The following is a 6,198-nucleotide window of genomic DNA, read 5'->3' as shown; positions in this document are numbered from 1 at the left end:
AAAGTGACGAGCCGAGGCCTCACTTGCAAGATAATAATTAAAATACGCTAAAACGCTGTTTTGTGTGTGCATGTGATCATGAAACCATATTGTATTCACTAAGCTTTTTGCTTATACTATACATGTATATATCTCAGGTGTCATTTGTCAGTAGACGAGTGAATGAAGAAAGACCGGACTATGTTTTTGAATCATGCTTGATTAGATATTTTAATTAGCATTGATTATGTTAAAGTATTTTACGCTTCCGCAATTATGTAACGGATTATGTTAAACATATTATGTGTGCTTGGAATTTTAAGTTCGTATTTTTGTTTATGACACAAGTTATTAAGAATGACGTCACGGCACTCGAATGGAAAAAAAAAAAAATCGGGGCGTGACATTATATGTAATTGTTCTTATTTAAATAGCTTATAATTAATGAAAATTTATACATTTCATTTTCTCCAATTTATTGTCTCTTTAACATAAAATAGGATTGATGTTGTAATTAGATTATAGTTTTTTTATTCGATTTGTACTATCATACAATTTTTTATTGATGTTGTAATTAGATCATAGTTTGTTTTTTTTCCATTTCTTCTAGAAAAAAGATGGAATCCAAGTTTTTCAACCTAGTTTACTAAGCCAAATGTTGATGATGCAAAAATGTTCGTAACGAGGAAGCAAGCAGAAAAGAAGGTGCCATAGATCAACCTAGTTGTAGACCGCAAGTTTTGGGAAAACATGATGCACTAACTGCCTTTGAGACTTTTTCTGTACAAAGTCAAAGAAACTGAAAGTAAGCGACTATCCAATCAGATAGATACTCTCTTCCTAAAATAAATACGAATTTTGCTCAAAAGTGTAAAAGGTAAACATATGAGTCTTTGTAAATGTTGAGATTCATCTGCCATCTTTTGATCTATGATATCTATGGCTAGTAGAGCTTCAATATGTAAAAGCTGATGAATGACACATCTTACAGCCGACAGTTTGCTTGCCAATTTAGGGAAAAGAGAAATTTATAAAAAACAGTGAAGCTTCCATTCATTTTCTATTAAATTTCTAAATATATGAAAAGCAACAACAAAACATCATAATGATGTAAATATTACTTAACTGTTGAAGAAGTTAAAAGAAAAAACTTGCAAAGTAGCAAATACTTGCAACAATGCTTGCGCGTTCTTAGCAAGTAGAAAATACTTGCAAAGTTGAGAATTTAAAAGGATTACATATGAAAGGACTTAGAGAGCTTAAATTACCATTTAGGGTAATATAACTGATTTAGGTTATCCTAACCAAAATACGATCAAGTTCAAATGTATTGTGTGCACACATATCGTAAAAGGAAAGCAATTTGACTTTCTTTTAACCAAACCAAACAAAACAAACTCCATATGTCCTACCAGGAGGAGAGATCATAGGATGGTGGAATGTAGGTAGACTTGACCTCTACCAATGAGTAAGAGTTCTTGTTTCCTTGAAGACCCTTGGCTCGTGCAAAATGCATGAAAAGAAATGATACAACTTGAATATAAGAAAGACAGTGCTAAAAATTGAAAAAGAATAAGAAAAGACAACACACAAAAAAATACCAGAGAAAAAATTATAGCACTTCCAATTGATCAATTTGCCTGTAGTAACATATAACAAGTTTCTAGTTCAGAAGCTGAAATCAGTGTTACCTTCTAAATTGCAACATCATCTGGGATAATCACATGCCATTTGCATCCATAAGCAAGAGCAACTGTTGCAAGGGAGAGAAGCATAAAAAGATGGAACCATAATTGGAGGGCATTATATTTAGATTACATTAAAAAAAAACATGCAAAAACAACATGGTGGACATTATATTTAGATGGGGAAGTGAAAAACATGGTCAATATGGTAGGTAATGACATGGTCCAGACCACGGAAGTGAAAAACCTGTTTAGTCTGTAGTTTTTCAACATAAAAGTGAGTGGATTTTTATCAAACAGATTGTGGGCATTTATCAAATATATAGTTGATAATCAAACGAAACGAAGAACTAAAATCTGAATCCAAATTTAAAAGAAGAAGCTGCTCTAAATATATCAGATGTTGGTGAGATCTAAGAAGAAGAAAATATAAGTTTCACTGTAACCATTAAAAATGCTAATATAATAAAACAAAATAAAATTCTAAAATCAAGTGACTGGATATTAATTTTTCTTTTGCAGATTCAAAATGTAAGACTAAATTGAACTAAAGAATTTCAACTATTAAAGCATCAAACTTCATGTTGTAATTTCATCCAATGATGATATTGTTTACAACTTAATCTTAACAATTATACAAATATAGGATCAGGGCTCTGATTTACACAATGTCATGTTACTCAAGTCATTATCTTCAATGCACATTGCATCATTTTTTTAAGTATATAATAGTTATATACGACAAATAGAACAAATAAATCCACCCACCCTCCACACCTTTGCTAAGGTTTGAACCCCTTACATCTAAGGAGGCCAATGGCTCACATACCGCTAGGCAAAGGCCCATTGGTCATATTGCATCGTTATTAACAAAAATAAAGACATTTTAATAAACAACTAGCATACATTTTGTTCAATGACAAATTAACAAAATATAGAAAACCATGAGAGAAGGAATGGATTAATTACCCATTGGGTGGAACCAAAACAGGTCGAGAGCCAGACATTAGAGTGGAATCAACGGTGAGAGAAACACCTTCAAGTTTTGACACAACAATCAGTGATAGAAGTGGTGTGACATCAATGGTAATTTGCAGCTTGAACTCCATCATCAACGCTTATTATAATCACAACTTGAACCCAGTTTCCTATATTTGAACTGACAGAGTCTTGTAGCCTAAAGAACCCAGAGCATACACATCATCGATCCGAGCAAACAACATGTAGTCGTAATGCAGATTGTTGTCGGAATCATCAATTCCATCAGTGGGCTGAAACAAAATATTGTCCAACTAATGTAAAACTGAAAAACAAGAAGATGTTTTTTATTTGATTTTGACAAGACCATTGAAAATTCTTCAAATGGAACCAGAGATAGGACGATGAAAATAGAAGAAGACCGAAAATATGCAAAGGAAACCCTAAATCAGAGATTTTACCACAAGATGTTTTTTATTTGATTTTGAATTTGGGATGTGGGAGGGTTTTCATCATATTTAGGAGATTCTATTGATTTGAATTTTGAATTCGGGTTCGTGGGAAAAGAAGAGGGTTTCAATAGAGAGAGCGTTTTGGGAAGGCAAAAGTTTTAAAAACCTAAACCTGAAAAAGCAAACCTATAAAAACAAACATAAAAGCTTTTGGTCCAGAGGAGAAAGCCCAAATGGGAAGGAAATAACTTTGAACTTAGAAGAAATTGAAAAAGTAAAGTTGAATATGAAAGGTTTTGATGGTGGTGTATTGAAGAGTTGTACCTCATGCATATCAAGTTGTGATTAAAAGATTTTTTAAATGTATGCATTAAATAATAGTACCTTATGTTTAAAGGGTTGCACTTAAGACTTTTATTTAAATAGTTATTAATATAGTATATATATATATATATGTATATATATATATGTATATATATATATGTATATATATATATGTATATATTATCAAACATGTTTCATTGACTTTTTTTTAATTAATATACTCCACGCCAACCAAACATAATAATGCAATGTAATGATCCATTTCGTTATTTCACCTATTTAATCACCTAATTCATCTAATTAATTTGTCATTTAAAGCAAAAGTAGACAGTTAGAACGTCACTTGTACACATCTACAAAAAGCAGATGAGCAAAAGAAAAAACCAATTTTGTTTGTTTAAAAAAAAAAGCTTGAGCATAAAAACATATTTGTGAAGCAAAATTCTAAACTCCCTTAATCAAAAATCTGATTTTCCAAAACAAAATCAAGCAAAGAAATAAAAATTCTTTTCTCATGCCCACAAATGTTTGAAATAAGTTGGCTAAGTGGCCGTTTACTAAATACTTATCCGGTAAGTGTGGATCGTGTAACTTTCCTTACCTGATGTACATGGCAAGAGCTGAAAATCTTACTCGGTAAGAGCAATGATAGGGATAGAGAGTCTTACCCGGTAAGTGATGGTGATGACTCTTACCCGGATAAACATTTACCGTGTAAATTGTTGCATATGATACCGTTTTAATATACTACAATCTTATCTGGTAAAATATATTATAATGTCGACTCCTACCAATAAGTGTTTACCGAATAAGTATTTGGGTAAACGGCTCCTAGGATTATACCCAAATATTTCATTTGGATAACTAATTTCATTATTTCCCTTATTATATTGAATCACTTGACTTTTATCTAACATAATAAATCAAATGCTTAACAAAATGGAAACACATTTTTGACTTCAACATGTTCAATGTTGAACGATTAATCAATAAAATTGTTGCACGTTTTAGGTATAAATACAAAAACACTAGATTATAGTAATTTAACTACGTGATATTTAATAATATATTTAGATGTTAAGAGAAAAAATCAAATAAAAACTAGATAAATATTAAAAACCATTTGTTTTACACATATTTACATTAAAATATATTTTTGTTCATATTTATCAATCTAATATAAACCATCTATACATTCATGTATATATACAGACGAAAGATCGTGTGAGAATATGATGAAGAGTGTAAGAAGGGATATGAACATTTGATCACTTTTATTCTCATCCCCACCCCATAAATTGTGTTTGATACAAGAATTAATCTGGTGCATCTCGTTAAGTTGATATTCAATTAGGATTAATCCAAAGGTGGAGGTTCCTTCTTAGCCTTTTCACTAAAGCTTCCATTCTCAATGAAATCCAACCATATATACATATGGGTTTAATCATTTCAGAACTCTAAAATTTGTGAGATCCGTGAGAACTTATACTTTAAGGTTTTGTTTCACATGATTTTTTTTTCTTTATAAATATAGTATTCAATGTATTGATTAATATTTATTTGTTTCATATATATTCAGCTCACAATGTAAAACTTTTTTATGTATACTTTTTGTTCCACAAACACGTAAAAAATATTCACATTGTAAAACGAGTATGTTGATCCTCTCTCACAGTGATTTGATGATAATCCCTTTTATTTATCGATGTAATTTTGTTTCTGTATTTTCAGTTCCAGCGATCATACACTGAGTATGTTCAGTGATCGCTGAGAAGCTTGTTTTATAAATCTTAGAGACAAWCAATACTTCAAGAAGACAACACTCACACCAAAGAACCTTCAGCAAACGTCGAAGACTGAAACTGAAGATTAGAGACTTGCGAGTACGTGATCTGAAGCGGTATTTAGTGATTACGAACCTTTCTACATATGTGTGAAGACTGCTCTAGCTTCAACGAATGATGATGAGACCTTCAGGTTATTCCAGCATTCAGCGATCAAAGGAAGCTTGCTTAGCACGATTGTTGTTGTCTTGTCCTTTTGCACACAAAGGACAAACCCATACCCTTACTAAAGTTAGTACGGTACGGAGCCGATTAGTCGACTATTTGTCCACCAACTTTAGGCAAGGATGTCTACTCAAGAATATTGCTTTTGTACTATTCACTGTAGCAAAGGACAAGCCTTTCTCTTAAGGCTTGACACGCACTCTATACCCTACTTTATTGCATTAAATGTTCATTTAATGCACTGGGTATAAATAGAAGTGTTTTCTTCTCCATGCAAGAGAGCATATACGCACCCATCTCTCTGCTATCCTATTCTTGCTTCAAGCATCTTCTAGCTTAAGTAAAGGATCTTCTTTTCTAGCATTATCTTTTCTTGTATTTGCTAAAGATCTGTGTATAACCAAAGGTTGTTTAGATAGGTTTTCTTTACCTTATCTTTCCGCAAACAATCTTATATAATCTGTATTGATCTTCTCTATCAATATATATTTTAAATTTGAAAACTCTATGTTTGTATTCATCYCCCCCCCCCCTTCTACAAACTGTGTCTTATCTTGTAGACCCTTTCGGAACCAACAAGTGTTATCAGAGTGCTTTCCTTAATGGAAAACTTCAAGAGGAAATTTATGTTGAACAACCTCCAGGGTTTCTTGACCCTAAGTATCCTAACCATGTCTATAGGTTGGATAAAGCTCTTTATGGGTTAAAGCAGGCTCCTCGTGCCTGGTATGATACCCTTTCTTCTTTTCTCATCTCTGAAAAATTTTCTCG

This window comes from Cynara cardunculus, assembly GCF_001531365.2.
Source record: "Cynara cardunculus var. scolymus isolate 2C chromosome LG 12, CcrdV1, whole genome shotgun sequence".
Lineage (NCBI taxonomy): Eukaryota > Viridiplantae > Streptophyta > Magnoliopsida > Asterales > Asteraceae > Cynara > Cynara cardunculus.
The sequence above is the reverse complement of the archived record's forward strand: the minus strand, read 5'-3'. Positions refer to the sequence as shown.